The sequence below is a fragment of the Bos grunniens genome, chromosome 2 (genome assembly GCF_055505025.1).
Source record: "Bos grunniens cultivar Pamir isolate PY7600 chromosome 2, Bosgru_T2T1.0, whole genome shotgun sequence".
NCBI lineage: Eukaryota > Metazoa > Chordata > Mammalia > Artiodactyla > Bovidae > Bos > Bos grunniens.
Genome location: NC_141166.1, coordinates 32285067 through 32303308, shown reverse-complemented (window position 1 = coordinate 32303308; position 18242 = coordinate 32285067). Strand labels below are relative to the sequence as shown.

The following is an 18242-nucleotide window of genomic DNA, read 5'->3' as shown; positions in this document are numbered from 1 at the left end:
GGGCCTCGGTCAGCCTCTGAGAAGCATCACCCTCCCCCCCCATTTGTTTTACTTAATAGTGGTTCTTTCTGGGAAACCTTGGAAAGGGGTTTTGTGCAGCTCCTGGATGATTTATGGAGTTGCCGGAAGGGCTAATGGGAGGGAGGCGCTGAAAGAGGGAGGGGCAGCCTCTTCCACAGCCGGTTATTTCAGGAATGGAGGCGGGGGCGGGGGATGACCCTCTGGGCTGCCATCACCCCTACCATCAGCATTATCTGTGTAGGTGGGAGTGGGCAGCAGACTGACTCTGTCTGACGGTGCCAGTGGCCACAGAGGGGGGCGGCGTCTCTCTTCCCTTTTGAGGACTGGTTCTCAAAGCGGGCATTGGTATGGGGGGTAGAGAGCGTGGGTTCCTACCTCTGCTGCCATCAGCTCACAACCCGTCGTACTTAGGAGCTTCGTAGGCATTAGAGAACTTTTAAGCCCCGAAAAAAGAAGATATCAAAGGAAATGGCAAGATCAAAGTTAATATGTTTAATTAGAACGTCTTCATATGTCACCTTCAGTAACTATAGAGTTCAGCATTTAGAATTTTCCTAGGAGAGCAACTTTTAGTTCAGGTTTTCACATTGCACAGGAATCTCCAGCAACACAATTATTCAAATACTCAGGAATCATAAGCAACCATAAATTTTATGTTACTAAGAGTCAACCACTTCAAAAGCAAAATTAGAATTATGCTTTAGAGATTATACGAAAAAATTTATTCAATGTGAGTGCATTTGGACATGCTTGACGGGAGATAGAGCCTCCAGAAGAACATGGGCCCAGGGCTTAGGGAGGTCTTAGTTCTGCCGTCCTGCAGACGAGCCTTGACAAGCCTCCAGCCCTCCTTCCTTCCCCAGGGCTTTCTTTTTGTTTGGTGAAGGCGCTGAGTTAGAAGCCCTCTCCGTTTCTTCTCATCTAAAACTCTGTGAATTGTCTTGCTGCTTTTTTTTCTTCTCTCACCACTTTATTTTTCACCCCATAAAGGTGATCAACAATCAATCCATCAAAAAAAAAAAAAAAGAAAAACAATCCATCAAATATTAGGAAGCAGAATGAGGTGCCATTAGCAGGCAGTTGGCAGAGCGCGGCTTCCCAGGTGGCGCTAGTGGTAAAGAACCCACCCAGCAATGTAGGAGAAGAGACTAGGGTTCGACCCCCGGGTCAGGAAGATCCCCTGGAGGGAAGAAATGGCAACCCACTCCAATATTTATGCCTGGAGAATCCCATGGACAGAGGAGCCTGGCGGGCTCTGGTCCGTTGGGTTGCAGTCGGATACGACTGAAGTGACTTAGCACACGTGCATGCATGGCACAGCACGGCAGACCTCTGTGCCCATCATTTGCACAGCGCCTTCATGACTGCTGCTGCATCCACGTATCACCTCGTTAGTATGTAAGTTAATAATGTTCTGTAAACCATCTCCTTTTGTTTTTCTATTTGTATATATATTTTTCTATTTATAGTTTGAATGAGTACCACCTTTACATGACTCAAAAATGTAAAAGGCGGGGGTGGGGTGAGGGGGGAAAGAAGTTTAAGCAATAGAAGAATACAGAATTCTGTCCCCTGCCCTGCCCCCATTACCTGGTTTCCACTCCCTTCTCATTGCAAGATGGGCCCATGTAGCTCACCTGTCTGAGGTTTTACGAGGGCTTCTCTGTCTTTTTAAGGTTCTGATACAGGCCCTTGGGTTGAACCCTGTGGTTCAGGGCCATAGCTGAAGGATGAACTTTGTGCCAAGCGCAGCACCTGTGAACCAGGTACAGAGAGAAACAGTGAAGGTGGGTAGTACTTTTGAGATTACTTGCTTCAGCTTCCCCACTGCAGTTTCACAGAAGGGGAGACTGAGCCCCAGGGATGAAAAAAAAAATCTCACCCAGGGGCTCATTAAAAGGCAGAGCGGGGTCTAGAAGAATTTTGATTGCTGTCTCAGTGCTCTTGTGCTGCTCTATAAGGGCTCAATTAAGACTTTTTTCTCTAAGGAATTCGTCTTAACATTGCCATGCTATACCCACTCAGACACCCAACTGCACCCTGTGCAGATAGCTCCGCTTATCAAAGATGCACAGGGAACCAGTGAGACCTACATGGAAAGCCTAGCTTCACCTCTTAGCAGCAATTTGACCTCAGTTTCCTCATCTCTAATATGGGTCCAAGGATGCCTGGCCCACAGGAGTGTTTTGTGGTTTAAATGAAAGCATGGATGTGAAAGTACCCAGAGCATGCCAAATATAAAACTGGCCCTCAGCTTTTGTATGAGGCATCTGAATTTGCTGGGATTGTCATGTAGCTTCTCCATCTGGTGCATCTTGTGTCCTGAAACCAACAGAAAGCTTCTGCATTACTTTTACTTCCTTCCTATGCCTACAGAGCTGGATGCAGCTGGTGCTCAAAAATCCTGCTAAATGAAGGAGTGCTGCAGAGAGCAAAATCTGCTGTTTGGAACTCTCCCCCAGGGTGCAATGGAAGGGCAGAGGGTGTTGTGGACTCTCCCAAAGTGGTTATGCAACGTGAAGGACAGGCCTGCTCCTTGCAGGTGCGTCAGATAGGTGGGGGACAGAGCAGCCAAGCCAAGCTCTCATTTCACAAATGAGGACAGGGAGGGAACAGCCTGAGGCCCCCCCGAGACAGGCTCTTCTGAGCCAGGCCTCCATCCAGCTCCAGGGTGGGAGCTGAAGAAATGTCGTGGGGCACAGGCCCTGTGCTTTCATCGGTTCTGGCTTGCCTGTCCCCGCTTGGAGCCCGGGCACGTTCACAGGTGAACAAGATGTGGCAGGAAACCATGAATCAAGGGGACGAAGGTATTAAAGAAGTCAGGCCGACTTCTGGGTCTAAATCCCTTTCTTTCTCCTTCTGGGCTTGCTCCAGCCTGTCCCTGCCTGGCAGGGTCCGGAGGCTGCCCCCAGCTCTGCCTTTCGAATTGCACCAGGAGCTGGGTGATGGCCGTGAGAATCCAGGGCTGGCTTGGCATGCACAGGGAAAGGCAGGATCTAGGACCAATATTGATAGCTACAGGGTCGGTGTTCTTTCTGTAGTGACATATCTATGGAAAGGGACACTTTCTTTGCAGTAAGTTTATCTTGAAGAGGTAGCATGGCATTGAGCAGGGGTCAACAAACGCTTCCTGTAAAGAGCCAGGTAGTAAATATTTTAGGCTTTAAGGAACAACAGTCTCTCCTGAAAATATTCCAATACTTCTGTTTCAGAACAAAGACAGACAGACAATACATACCCGAAAAGATGTGGCTGTATTCTATAAAGTTGTATTTATGGACACAGAAATTGGAATAGCATATAATTTTCATGTGTCACAAATATTAGTCTCCTTTTGATTTTTTTCCCCAAACAGCTTAAAAATCTAAAATCCCTTCTTTGCATGATGGCCATGCAGAAACAGGCACAGGGGCAGACACGGGAGGGAGTTTTTCAGGCCCTGGGCTTAGAATGTGGACTTGAGAGTCAGGCTTGGGGTCAAACCCTGGCTCTAACGTTTGGCATCTGACCTTTGGCAGATGACATAATCTCTCGGAGCCTCAGTTTCCTTTTCCTCAAATAGGGAAAACGATGTCTATCTAGCTCAGTGAGCATGACATGAGGTTGAGGGGGTGAAGAACTTGATGTGGACTATTTTATTTAATAGAGGACTATTAAAGTCCTCTGTCAGTGGGGGTTACCATTATCGTGTTCATCACCCATAAGAAAACTAGTGCCGAGAATTTTGAGTGTGAACTAAACTATTGCCTGCCATATCAGTAAACCAAGGATAATGCAGCCATCCAGCCACTGCATTACAGCTGTCCTGACGGTGAGCCCGGAGGAAACTTGGGATGAGAAAGCGCAGAATACTGGCCCCAGGTAGCTGAGGTGCAAGTCAAAGGAATGATTTCAGTGAGCCCAGACTTTGCATCTTCTCATTCTAAATGTCTCATTCTTTGCATCTTGAGATGTCTAGTTTTCTTTGATTAGCAGTAAGTTTTTCATGTGCCAACTACCTGGTCGTTTGTTGCAAAAAATTCCTGTATATCCTGGCTCTGCCCTTGCCTCTTGGGAATAGTTTGCTTAGCATTATCTGAGATGCTGTGTTCTGGGCTTGAAGGCCTCAGAATGCCCCGATGAATAAAGCACAACTCAATTTTTAGGTTGTGCATATTTTTTCTGTCAGCATGAACAATGCCCCACTCTCCATTTCTACCCAGAACCTCTTGAAGCCTATTTATAAAGGCAGTCACCACAGGCTTTTTACAAAAGCTATAACCCTTGCTTCTGGTTACAATGAACTCATCGTATTTGTGTGTCCAGGTCACTCCAATTGAATGCATGCTCACTGAGCACCAATTTTGTGGGGCTCAGGGTGAGGTAGGCATGGAGATGAACTTGGCCTAGTTCCTGCCAGTAACATAGGACAGAGATAAGAAGTAAACCCAAACCACCATAAATCAAATCAGTATGCAGAATAAGACCTGCGAGGGAGGCAGTCCTGTTTCCATTTACTGAGTGTCAGGCCCTCTGCTACATTCTTTCTGTACATATGTTAATCTCATGTATATAACACCCCAGGAGGAGATTATTTCCTCACTTGATAAATGGAAAGTGGAGTCAGGGAAACTGTTAAGGGACTTGCCAGAGGTCACACCCTGATCAGAGGAGGATGGAGACTCACATTCAGGTCTGACTAACGTGGGAGCCAGAACTTGACCCATTGGTCTAAAGTACCCCAAGCCCAGAAAGTTCACTCTTGACTGTGATGGCTGGGGAACAGCAAGTGGCCCATTTGGCCAAGGAGGGTGCATACAAGGGTCCTATCCACTCTATGCATCCATGCATCAGCCTGAGGCTTCAGGCAGGAGGACACACGAAGCCTGATAACTTCACCAGACTCATGTATTGTAGGAACTTCTTGCAAAAAAGGAAAACCTTCCGTTGTAAAACACTCTGCCATGTATTCATGTATTCAACTCTTCTTCAAAAAAAAAACTTGCATTTTTTGTCTGTAACTGCTCTTCTGACTTTCAAATAGGACTGTCTCCTGGCCTGACATGGCAGGAAAAATGGTGCTGGGCAGGGATGCGGTTCTGTCTCAGCAGGTACTGCGGGCCCTGCTTCCACCACTTCCTGCCTCTTCCCTCAATTCCCGCAAATGTACAATTAGGGATTAGGCAACCTCTGGGTCCTTTCCAGTTCTAACTATCCAAATTATAGCTTATACTGTGCCTCTTTCAGTAGGGAGACAGCTTTCACCTCTAGCTTGGAGTGGCTAGGCCACTGCACAGCAATATTAGATTATAACTGAGGTTACTGGGCACCGTGGGGCCAGGATGAGAACTTCCAGCCCTCAAGTCATGGATGTGCTGCTTAGATAACCTGCACCTTCCTGAAGCTTGTTGGGATCCACGTCCTTGATCCGTCTGCACACAAATAGCCCAGCTTTTTAATTCACTCCTTTATGTATTCACACCTAGCCTCTGGAGTCAGGAATCCAGAGGAGTTGGAATCCCAGATCTACTAGCCCTATGACCACAGGCAAATTACACAACCTCTCTGTGCCTTAGCCTCCCCCTCTATAAAGTAGAGATAAAAATGGAATTTGCCTTATAGGGTTGTGAAGGGTTAAATCAGTCTTGTAAATGAAGACCATTCCTGGGACTTTCCTGGTAGTCTAGTGGTTAAGAATCCACTTGCTAATGTGGGAGACACAGGTTCAATCCCAGATCTGGCAAGATCCCACATGCTGAGGGGCAGCTAAGCCCAGGTGCCCCAATCACTGAGCCCATATGCCCCAATCACTGAGCCCATATGCCTAGAGCCCATGATTCACAGCAAGACAAGCCACCGCAGTGAGGAGCCCTCATGCTGCAACTAGAGAAAGCCTTAGGAAGAAACTAAGGTTTGCAGAGTTCACAGAACTTATTTGAGATAGGCCACTGCCCCCACGGGCTACAGAGGACATGTCAGCAGGGCCAAGAAGAGAGCCGGCTGGGAAGAATGGGCAGGTCACCTCCTGCCCCGGTCACTTAACATTTGTTTCACGTTGCCTCCCTGCCGCATGCCTGGTTCTTGCTCAGACCTGGACTCCTGCTGGTGTCTTGTCTTGAATCGCATAACCTGTCAACACACGAGAATTGTCGGCAACAACCGGGGAGAAACATGATTTAGGAGCCGGGGAGAGGAGCGCAGAGAGACCGGAAAGCTACCACTTCATGGCTGATTTTGGAGCCACCTCTGGGCCAGACCAAATGGGAAACATCCTGCTTCGAAACAGTCAGGATGTTAATACTTAGATGAGTGAAGACACACATGTCTCAACTAATATCCCAGGCATATCGGGCCGATTATGCTGCACCAGAGTGCAATTTCCTCCTGGGTTTCATTTCTTTGGCCCGACATTGTGCAGATGGCGTGCTCAGCTCGCTGGAAGTTAAGTGTGGAAATGATCAAATAGAAATACGAGACATTTGACTATCACTGGGGCTGCAACTTGACACTCCAGGTCTGACTGGAAATCCAGCAGGCCTCTTTCACGACCCTTTATTTCTGCTCGCCCTTAGCTCAGCTCTCTGCAAACCTCACAACCGTCAGCTCTGGCTCTGTTAGTGCTGCTTCTCACCAGAGACATTCGACCAAGTGGTCCTCCCTGTTAAAGTCCCCGGACACAGGGACTTCCCTGACTGTCCAGTGGTTAGGACTCTGCTCTTCGACTGTGGGGGACGTGGGTTTGATCCCTGGTCTGGGGACTAAGATCCCACATACCATGTGGCGCAGCAAAAAAAAAAAAAATCCCAGGACACACACACACCTCTCCAAGGTACTGCTCAGTTGTTTGTTTATTTATTTAGTTGGCTGCGTCAGGTCTCAGTTGCTGCATGTGGGATCTAGTTCCCTGACCCAGGATTGAACCCAGGTCCCCTGCACTGGGAGTGCAGAGTCTTAGCCACTGGACCACCAGGGGAATCCCATCCTCGTCTACTTTTTACTTTTTTTTTTTTTAATGTGGTTTTATTTATTTATTTATGGCTGTGTTGGGTCTTCGTTGCTGTGCGGCAGGCTTTGTCTCTAGTTGTGGTGAGCAGGGGCTACTCCTTACCGTGCGAGGGCTTCTCATAGTGCTTTCTCTTGTTGTGGAGCACGGGCTCTAGGGTGCTTGGGCTTCAACAGTTGTGATACCTGGGCTCTGGAGCACAGGCTCAGTAATTACTCAGGCTTAGTTGCCCTGCAGCATGTGGGATCTTCCCAGATCAGGGATCGAACCCGTGTCTCCTGCATTGGCAGGCGGATTCTTTACCAGTGAGCCACCAGGGAGGCCCTGCTTCTCTTTTTAAATGCTTTGTTGAGGACTTCCTGAAGCTGAACCTTCTTGAGTTTCTCTCTCACACTTTCTATGAGAAAAAACATCTTATCCGCCCTTTAAGCTCCATATCCTTATTCCTCCAGACCCCAGCTCACAAAGCACCTCCTGCAGGATGTCCTCCTTATTTCTTGGCCAGCCTTCTCTTTGTCTAAGTAGCCTGTACCTACTTTAAAGTCTACTGTCAACCCAGAAATCTAGCTTTCTTAAAGTTTTGGACTCCTTTCCCTCACTCCTCTACCTCCACGCCCCACTATCCTAAAACCTAGAGCCTTCTGTACTGCTGGTAATTTCCAGATCGACTGCAGATTCCAGAGCGGATACAGCACCTGTATCAGAAGCTGGTTGAACTCCTGAAACCCTCTTCCCCTCTCCCCTTCTCGACTAGACCAATTTTAGTTTAACCAAACTCGAAGACTATATTTTTACCTCTTCCCTTTAATGATTAACTTGTTTCGAAGAATTCAAGAACCCAGACACAGTGACTGCTGACCTAGTTACTAACCAATCCTAGTCACGTTTCTCATGAGGGTCCAGCCTCTGGGCTCTTCTGGTCTACTGCAGGTGAGAACATGAATTCCTTCATGGTACCGGTTTTGCTTTTCAAGCAAATGGAAACATCGGTCTGCTTCCCTGACCCTCTCACGGAGGTCTGGTGTATAAATGAAAGATGATGATGGCTTTGCTTTGTTGTAGAGCTAGTATTTTAGTCTCTTTAAACTCAGTTCTCACCCCATTGATTTCAAGCCCTGATATTGTCAAGGAAGACACCCATCAATGCACTGTTGCTGCACCACTGCAGACCCCCAGTGCCCAACTGAGGATGCTAAGAGGTCCTTAGGCTCCCTTCAGCCAAGGATAAGGCAAAGGCTTGTGGCGGTCAGCTCCCCTGCGTGGGCCCCATGTGCTCCTGCAGACTTGAGCTGCCTGTTTTCTCTAAGGCACTCCTGGGCTCCTGCTCCCTGTACTAGTCTGCTTGGGCTGCCATGACAAACACTACAGCCTGGGAGGCTTAAACAATGGAAATTTATTTTCTCACAATTCTGGAGGCTGGAAGTCCAAGAACAACGTGTTGACAGGTTTGGTTTTTTTCTGAGGCTTCTCTCTTGGACTTATAGATGGCCATCTGCTCTCCTGTATCTTCAGATGATTTTCCCTTTTGTGCCTGCCTGTGTCCTCATCTCCCCTTCTCATCAGGCATCAGTCGTATTGAATGAGTTCATCTTAATGATCCCATTTGAACTTAATTACTTCTTTAAAGACCCCGTCTCCAAATACAGTTACATTCTGAACTACTAGGGGCTAGGACTTCCACATGGAGAAGGCGATGGCACCCCACTCCAGTACTCTTGCCTGGAAAATCCCATGGACGGAGGAGCCTGGTAGGCTGCAGTCCATGCGGTCACTAAGAGTTGGGCACGACTGAGTGACTTCACTTTCACTTTTCACTTTCATGCATTGGAGAAGGAAATGGCAACCCACTCCAGTGTTCTTGCCTGGAGAATCCCAGGGACAAGGGAGCCTGGTGGGCTGCCATCTATGGGGTTGCACAGAGTTGGACACGACTGAAGCGACTTAGCAGCAGCGGCAGCAGGACTTCAACATATGAATTTAGAGGGTAAGACAGAAGTCAGCCTCCAACACTTTCCACTTTTTAAGTGCACACTGCCTGGTTTTAGGGCATCCTGGACCTTCATTGAGGTTTCTGAGGAAATATGTCCTCCTTTGTAAAATGGGGTTAGTAAGGATACTGATATCTTGAAGTTGCTGTGAAGATTAAGTGCCATGAAGCATTATAGTAGATGCTTAGTAAACACTGGGCTTCCCTGGTGGCTGAGATGGTAAAAGAATCCGCCTGCAATGCAGGAGACCCCAGTTTGATCCCTGGGTTGGGAAGATCCCTTGGAGAAGTGAATGGCAACCCACAATACTCCAGTATTCTTGCCTGGAGAACTCCATGGACAGAGAAGCCTGGCAGGCTATAGTCCACGGGATCGCAGAGTAGAACGTGACTGAGCGACTTAGCACACACAGAGTAAACGTTAGAGCCACTGAAATAAAGATGATGATGATGCTGACAGCACCACTGTTATTAGCAGATGTCTTGGTCATAACATTCCTTTTTTACAGCAGCTAGTGGTCATTTCACGTGTGTCGTTTTCATTTTGCTCATTTCTTTCCAAAAGAGGCTTCCCCGTGGCTGTCCGGCACACTGGCTGCCCAAGATTCAGATCAAAGCTATTCTCAACCCCTGCTGTGAGGACTTGGAAGCACTCCGGCAGGAGGAGGCACTGGGCCTGCCCCATCTCTCCCATCCCCTGCTGGAGCTCTTCACCACAGCTCACTCGGGCATCTGCTTTTGACCTCGGCGCCTTCCCTGTGCGGCGGTGCCTGGTGTCTGGAGGAACGCCAGCTCTTCCTGTCTGCCAAGCTGCCTCTCTTCCATCACACGAATGACCTGGGAAACCCCACCTCCCCTCCAGCAGGAGCTCAGTCTCCCTGGACTGATCACAGGAAAGGTGCTGATCTGAGGGCACTCCTCCCTACACAGGCACCATGCTTGGCTGGCATTCAAAGGCCCTTCTGATACAGGCTTTCTGCTCAAGACTTTCCTTCTGTTTGTGTGCGTCCAAGTGTCCATCTCTGTCAACATTAAAAAAAAATCTTAGATAGTAAGGCTACTTTTGTTCTCTGTCCCGCACATTGCCTGCACATAAACATGCCTGCTGGAGACACCCGGTCTTTACAAAGCAGTTACACTTGAGCACTTTCTCTCTCTCCTCCACCCTGTCTCAGGCTCCAGCACGTTTTCCCTCTGCCTGAAAGTACATCTTCTGCCTTGTCTCCTGGAGAATGCCTGTCCTAAGTCAGGCCTGCGTCAGATGCCTTGCTGACCTCCCTGGCTGAGACAATGCCCCCTTCCTTGGTGGCTCTACTGTGCCTTTCGTAGCATCTTGCCTCTACTCACCACTCTGCACTCTGTTTGAATATCTTCCCTGGCTGAACTAGTTGCTCCTCGAGGGCAGGCGTGATGATGCATTTAACTCTGCATCACTGGTGCCCAGCACAGGGTCTGGCTGCAGATGAATGAAACCAGTGAGGAGGGCTCTGGGCCCTGGCCACACTGGGCAGTGCCTTTCATGGCATTTTCCGTTTGGCCTCACCTCTTCCTTTGTCCTGTTTTTAGCCTAATTCCTTTCAAGGCTCTGGCATGGGACTCTGAGCTCATTTTCATGATTGCTTTAAATATTTGGGGCTGTTGGCATGCCAACACGGGGACCCACGCTAAGGAGGGAGAGGAATTCTCTAGCTCTCTGGGTTCTGCCCAAACACAAGGAATGTGCCAGAGGCAGGGGAGGTTCTGAGAAAATGCCAGATTGGGTCAAACTAAACTGCTTTCCTACCTGGCTTAGGGAGCCAGGAATTTTGGCAGGAGACGAGAAAGTGGAAGGACACAGTGGCCTGGGGTGGGGGTGGCGGGTGAGGATGGCGTCTCCTCCAAGAAACCTAAGTGGAGCCCTGGGTGAAGGAGAAAGGGCAGCAGCAGCACTGATCTGGAGATGCAGTGTCCATGTCTGAAAACGGTGAAGCACCCCAGGAACCAACGCCTGGACACCATCCTGCGAGCCAATTCTGAAAGTCAGATGGACAGAAGAAGACTTTAGAACTCTTGTCATGGAAAAACTCGGAAGTCACAGAAATAATCTCTCAGGCAGAGCCTGAGAGTTGCTCCAATCAACTCCCAACACTTTAGGAATCAAGAAATAGAAGCTGAGAGAGAAATGGGGTGACCTAGGCCATACCGTTCATGGTGGTAGCACCAGGACTGGAACCTACATCTCCTTTTCCTCTTCCCAAGGCTCCCACCTTCTCAAGGACCGGAGAGAAGCTAGGATTCGTTTTCCCCAACAATTGTTATAAATAGACTAGAAAGCCTAGCTGCTGCTTGTTGATTTCTTGCTACATGCCAGGCACAAACCAGTGCTAAGTGGTTTACATATTTCATCTTATCGAAGAGCAGCCTTATGAAGCAGACATTCATTTTAAAGATGGAAAAACTGAAGGTCAGAGGCTAAAGGATTTGCTTAGATCAACCAGTTACTGAGCATCGAGATCTAGTTTCTAACTGAGAAACTGCCTGATTCTGGAACCCATGCTTTTTTAAAGAAAAAAAAAAAAAAATTCATTTGGCGACACTGGTTCCAGTTCAGCACACAGAATCCTTCTTCTTCAGTGCAGCGTGTGGGATCTTTCAGTTGCAGCATGCAAACTCTTAGTTGCAGTATGTAGGGTACAATTCTCTGACCAGGGATCAAACCCAGGCACCCTGCACTGGAAGCGAGGAGTCCTAGCCATTGGACCACCAGCGAAGTCCCTGGAGCCCATGCTTTTAACAGCTACTTTCTAACACCTTCCTGTCTGGCTTTCTCAGATCTCAGGAAACTGGTTCAAGAGGAAGACGGCCTAGAGCTTCTAGATAGAAATGCAACATCCCAGCCCTTCTGGCAGTGAGATTTGTGGCACATAGACCTCGATATCTGAAAGAGGCAGGAGTTTTCTTCCCTAAAGACTTTCCAGTCCAGGGACTTCCCTATGGGTCCAGTGGTTAAGACTGCACGTTTCCACCGCAGAGGACATGATTTCAATCTTTGGTCAGGGAACTAAGATCCTACATACTGAGTGGCATGGCCAAAAAATACAGACTCTTCAGTCCAAAGAAGACCTGTGGTTATGGTGGTGGAGATGGAGATGACCTGTGGCTGGGCTGCTGATACAACAGTGGGGTCCAAGCCGAGGCAGCTCCTAGAGAGCAGCCAAGAGGAGGGAGACAGATTCCTGACTCACTCCCTGAGCTGGCTGCAGGCTGTAGAGATCTGTTACCTAAGGGAATGGATTCGTGAAGAAGGAAAACCGCCCCTTAAAATTCACACTTTATTTACATTTATAGAACAGCTTTAAGCTCACAAAGTGCTGTCTTCATATTCTTCTTGGATTCTTAGAACAAGAAGGCAGGGTTAAGCTTTACCATTGAGCACACTGCCCCAGAGAAGTGAAGTGACGTGTTCAAAGTCAACCAGCTAGCTAGCAACAGTGCCAGGGCAAGAAGTCAGGTCTCCTGAAACTTACCCGGAAGTTCGTCACCTTGACACCACTGCGAGTGGATAAAAAGGAGCCAGGAGAGATGCTGCCAGAAGCGGCATTGTAGTCTCTGGATGATGACCCCGCCCCCAGGTCTAGGCTTGCCTTGATTGGGCAACAAAAAGCCTTCTTTCTTTTGCCATTGGTTGTTTCAAGAAAGGCCACGTGACACAATTCCAGCTAATGAGGCAGGAACCCGGGCAGAGGTGGGGGCAAGGGGCGCTGTTGGGCAGCCCACGGGAAAGCGTCTGTTTCTCCTAATGAGCCGGGAAAAGGGGAAATCTTGCTAGTTCTCTGGTTGTCAGTGTGCCTGGAACGTGGTGAGTGGGCTGCTACGACTAATTGGCTCTTTGAAAGAAACCAGTGTATGGAAGAGGATGCACAGAGAGAGGAGAGAGTCTGGGTCCCTGAGGACATCATTCAATCAACAGAGGCCCACCCTCCTGAGACTGTTCATCCTAGACTTCAGACGTGGCTGTAGTGCAGGGGATAAAGGGTCAGAAAATCTTGTGTCTCTTTCTTAAGAGTTAGGATAATCTCCCCCAGAAGATCTCCAGCAGACACGCTCATGACTTTTTGGCCAGCACTTTTTGGGATTCCATGGCTGCCCCAAAGCAAGCAAGGACAAGTGGCCTGGGAATGCTGTGATGGCCCGATCATCTTAGTTGGGCTGAAAACAGCACGTACTCTATACCTACAACTTTTATTATGTGCCAGGTACTGTGCTAAGTGTTAAACCTGTATTATAATGCTCTAAGAGGGGATTCCTTGGTGGTCCAGTGGTTAGGACTCAGTGCTTTCACTGCCCGGGCCTGGTTTGATCCCTGGTTGAGGAACTAAGATCCAGTAAGCTGTGTCACATGGTCAAAAAATAAAAAATAATGCCCTAGGAGAAGTACTGTTAGTATCTTCATTTTATACCCGAGGGCATTGAAACACAGAGTTAAAATAATTTACCCAGGGGCCACGCAGCTAGGAAGTGGCAGAACTAAGCTTTGAACTCAGGCCCCAAGTCCTGTGTCCTTAATCACTACTTCCTCCAGTTAAGAAGTGAGGTCAGAGAGGTGGGGGGTTTGGGGGAGAATGGATACATGTATATGTATGGCTGAGTCCCTTCACTTTTCACTTGAACCTATCACAACATTGTTAATTGGCTATACCCCAGTACAAAAATGTTTTTGGTGTTTAAAAAAAAAAAAAGAAATGAGGTCGACCTCCCTAGAGCACATGGCTGACTGAAGGAGAGGTGAGGACTTGAATAATGCTGAAGTTCAGTTAGGACACAGGAAGAAAGAAATAGATGTTGGTTAGCAACTGTGTTTGCTACCGTCGACTCTGTTGGCGACTCTGCCCATAGATTTCCTTTGAGGAGAGCTACCAAATATCTTTGAGTGTTTCTCAAACTATTGCCTGTAGCTCAACTGTCCCAAGTAAAACAACTTATTATTGTGGGCTGGAAAAGCCCTCAGGGAAGAGAATCATCTGAAGGATGGATAAGATTTAGAGCAAATGGATATTCCAGGCAAAGAAAATTGCCCAAGAAAATGTCCAGAAGACAGGGCTGGAAATATAGACTAGGTCCTTGAAGTCCTTGGACACCGAGTGGAGGCCTGTGGGCTTCACTCAGGCAGTGAGGACTGCAGAGGATCCTTGAGTAGGGGTGTGGCTGGTCATCTAGAGATACATGCCAAAGTTGATCAAAGGAGGAGTGTGCAGGAGGAGAGCTGATTGGCAAGAGGATCTGCCTTATGATGAAAGTTTGACTAAGGGTGATAATGTTGGAAATGCAATGGGAAAGATACTGCAGGAGATACTGAGAAAAAATGATGTGTGGGTCTGATAACTGCTTAGATATCAGAGGATGAGCGACTCAGGGTGTCTTTGAATTTTCAAGCTTTGATGACAGGAAGATGGAAACCAGGAGCCTTGGGGAGGTGGAGGAGAGGGAGCAGGATGTGGTGGGTTTGGTGTCGAACTTGGAGATTGGAGATGGTGGGACACCCATGTGGAGACATGATTGGCATGTTAGTGATGAGTGAGAACCACAGGTGTCAGAAAGCTGAGGGGGTGGAGCGGATGAGACCTCTGAGAGCAGGGATATGGTGAAAGGGAAGGTGGCTACTGAGGTCTGGACCTGAGGAAATGTTTAGCATTACTTGGTCCCATGGGAGGGCATGCAACAAAAGACATTAAGGAAAGGTCTAAACATTATAAAATTGCTGATGCAGAAATTCCTTGTTGAAGAATATAACCCAAAAGACGTAATACAGAAGTTTATTGAGTACTTTCTCAATCAACAACACAGCATAGCAATTAAAAAAATTTTTTTTTTGTTTTGTATTGGAGTTGATTAACAATCAACTCTATTCTTTTTCAAATTCTTTTCCCATTTAGGTTATTACATAACAGTGAGTAGAGTTCTCTGTGCTAAGGATAACATTTTTTTAGTACCTTACACTTAAACAAATTTTTAATTTTATATTGGAGTGTAGCCCACTTCCCAGGTGGTCCTGGTGGTAGAGAAACTGCCTGCCAATGCAGGAGACGTGAGAGACTCCAGTTTGATCCCTAGGTCAGGAAAATCCCCTGGAGGAGGGCATGGCAACCCACTCCAGTATTTTTCCTGGAGAATCCCATGGACTGAGGAGCCTGGCAGGCTACAATCCATAGGGTTACAAGCAGCTGGGTAAGACTGAAGCAACTTAGCATGCACATGGCCGATTAGAGATGGGAATACCAGACCACCTGACCTGCCTCTTGAGAAACCTGTATGCAGGTTAGGAAGCAACAGTTAGAAAAGGACATGGAGCAACAGAGTGGTTCCAAATAGGGAAAGGAGTACATCAAGGCTGTATATTGTCACCCTGCTTATTTAACTTACATGCAGAGTACATCATGTGAAATGTTGGGCTGGATGAAGCACAAGCTGGAATCAAGATTTCCAGGAGAAATATCAGTAACCTCAGATATGCAGATGACATCACCATTATGGCAGAAAGCCTCTTGATGAAAGTGAAAGAGGAGAGTGAAAAAGTTGGCTTAAAACTCAGCATTCAGAAAACTAAGATCATGGCATCTGGTCCCATCACTTCATGGCAAATAGATGGGGAAACAGTGGAAACAGTGAGAAACTTTGTTTTGGGGGGCTCCAAAATCATTGCAGATGGTGACTGCAGCCATGAAATTAAAAGATGCTTGCTCCTTGGAAGAAAAGTTATGACCAACTTAGACAGCATATTAAAGAGCAGAGACGTTACTTTGTCAACAAAGGTCTGTCTAGTCAAAGCTATGGCTTTTCCAGTGGTCATGTATGGATGTGAGAATTGGACTATAAAGAAAACTGAGCACCAAAGAATTGATGCTTTTGAACTGTGGTATTGGAGAAGACTCTTGAGAGTCCCTTGGGCTGCAAGGAGATCCAACCAGTCCATCTTAAAGGAAATCAGTCCTGGATATTCACTGGACGGACTGATGCTGAAGCTGAAACTCCAATACTTTGGCCACTTGATGCAAAGAACTGACTCATTTGAAAAGACCCTGATGCTGGGAAAGATTGAAGGCAGAAGGAGAAGGGGACGACAGAAGATGAGATGGTTGGATGGCGTCACCAACTCACATGAGTTTGAGTAAACTCCGGAAGTTAATGATGGACAGGGAGGCCTGGTGTGCTATGTAGTCCATGGGGTCGAAAAGAGTCAGACACGACTGAGCGACTGAACTGGCTGAGCTGTTCAGCAATGTTGTGATAGTTTCAGGTGGACAGCAAAGGGACTCAGCCATACATATACATGTATCCATTCTCCCCCAAGCTCCCTTCCCATCCAGGCTGCCACATAACAAGGAACAGTGTTCTTTGATCAGCACTTTATATTCATGAATTTAATTATTCCTCAGGACAATCTTATAAGGCTGGTACTATTCGTTCTTTTTACAAGTAAGTTTTCATTTTACAAATAAAGAAGATGAAGCCCAGAGTGATTCTGTCATGTGAGCAAAGGTTTGATATTCAAGGACAACAGCTGTGAGGCCCTTCTTAACCACTGGGCCATTCTGCCTCTTAAAATGACCAGAAATGAACACAAGGCTGCGCCCTGGGGGTGTTCATTTTAGCATTATAAGAACAGGAAACAATCTAAATGCTTAACAGCTGGAGGCTGGCTAGATCAAGTCTGACTTCCAAATGAGAGCATGCAATATAGATGTTAAAAATCGCTCCGTAGGAGAACACTCAATGACATGGGAAAATGTTGATGATACGTTTTTAAGTGAGAAAAGCTGTTTTCAAAACAGTATGATCCCAAATATGAAAAAGGAAAGATATGTGTGATTATTCACATGTGTGTACTTTGGCAGACGATACGGCTTCTGTACTGGATTGCCTGTGGCCAGTGCCCCACCAGGTACCCTCTTTTCCCTCACCCCTCCCAGCGTCCCCACACCCCAGGCCATCTGGGACAGGTCGATTCCGAGCCACCGGATTGAAGTAGTGCGTATTTGAACAAAGATAAGCAGGATGTGTGTGGAGCTCTGTGCCCAAAGTGTCATTGTTTCCCCTCAGGTCATTCCAGGAACCTTATCTCTCGATAAAGCAACACTCTAAGGGAGAGCTAACTAATGGAAAGAACTTTGGATAGACTGTAGCGCTCATAGACTATTTCAGAGGTACAATGCCACTTAAGAATAGGTGATGGGTGCCTTCCATGTAGGAGTCTGGAAAATGCCTGAAAGGAGGGTATCTTGCTCTCTGGACCATGGAAGTAGGTCGGCCCCCTACCCCTGGGGTCCTGGGGTCACTAGCAAGCAGCCCAGCCCCAAGACGATTCCAAAGCCCCCCCTCAAAATCCTCTGGGCTCTCTGTCCTGTACTTCGCCCCAGCTCTATATCCATGTTCAGCCAAAGCCCCAGAGCTGACTGCTTAGAAAAATATTTAATTGAGATTCCTCCTACAGTGCTTATTTCTGTCTCAATAAGGCCTTGGCATGCCATGGGTAGCTAAATATATTGGCTCTTTCCTTTCCGATGCCAACTTAGTTTTTTAAATGTTCCCAAGTACATCTGCCCAGTTATTCTGTTAAAGAGAATTTACAGCATTTGCCCTCTGTAACCTGGAAAAAGAAGAAGAAGGAAAAAAAAAAGACAAAACTGTGGAGGTTAGCTTGCTCAGGGAAGAGAAATGGAGAGACTGTCTGTGCAGAAGTATATTCCTTCCTTCCTTCCAACAACCACATCTACTGAGCTTCTCCTGAGTTATTGGCACTGTCCCTAATGTGTAGACTATACAGATTTTTGGAATTAGACCCGGTCCCTGCCCTCAAGATGTACATAGCCTAGATCTAGCCACAGTACAGCGCGTTCATGATGGAGGATGCACAAAACAGAACTGAAGGAGTGTCTGCAGTGCCCCAGAGGGAGATAGGGGACGCTTTCCTAAATGGCATCTCTGCCTGTCCTAGAAGTACTTAGGAACTGAGGAGACAGAGCTGAAGAAAAGCAAGAATATAAGGCTAAATGGGCTTTATGTGCATGTTACTTTAGTTTGGGGTCAGCAGCGTGGGCACTTACCCCAGCAGAATTCTTCTGCTGGATTTGGTATCTGATTCTAAAGAAGTCTGGAGTACAGTTCATTTACACCTCGAGGCTTTGGTTTCTTTACCTATAGAACATATTAGTGCAGACAGAGTCGTTTCAACAATTTTAGAGTTTCAGAACCCCCTTAGTAAACAAGAGCATATGG

The 18242-nt window shown here is 47.3% G+C and overlaps 2 long non-coding RNA genes across 3 annotated transcripts in view; one reads left to right on the top strand and one right to left on the bottom strand.

Moving 5' to 3' along the window:
* Nucleotides 1-1697: 1697 nt before the first annotated feature.
* Nucleotides 1698-10045, top strand: LOC147377875 (uncharacterized). The gene is made up of 2 exons (XR_015142252.1): nt 1698-1808; nt 9556-10045. It is a non-coding gene; the product is annotated as an uncharacterized LOC147377875 (long non-coding RNA).
* Nucleotides 8376-18242, bottom strand: part of LOC147377874 (uncharacterized) — a 23309-nt gene continuing 13442 nt past the window's right edge. The window contains exons 1-3 of one of the 2 annotated variants that reach the window (XR_015142250.1): nt 12497-12785; nt 10774-11002; nt 8376-10012 (exon numbers count right to left, since the gene is read on the bottom strand). This is a non-coding gene — a long non-coding RNA (uncharacterized LOC147377874). Of the gene's footprint in view, nt 10013-10773; nt 11003-12496; nt 12786-18242 lie in introns of those variants that run through there. The other variant, XR_015142251.1, reaches the window with a different exon arrangement.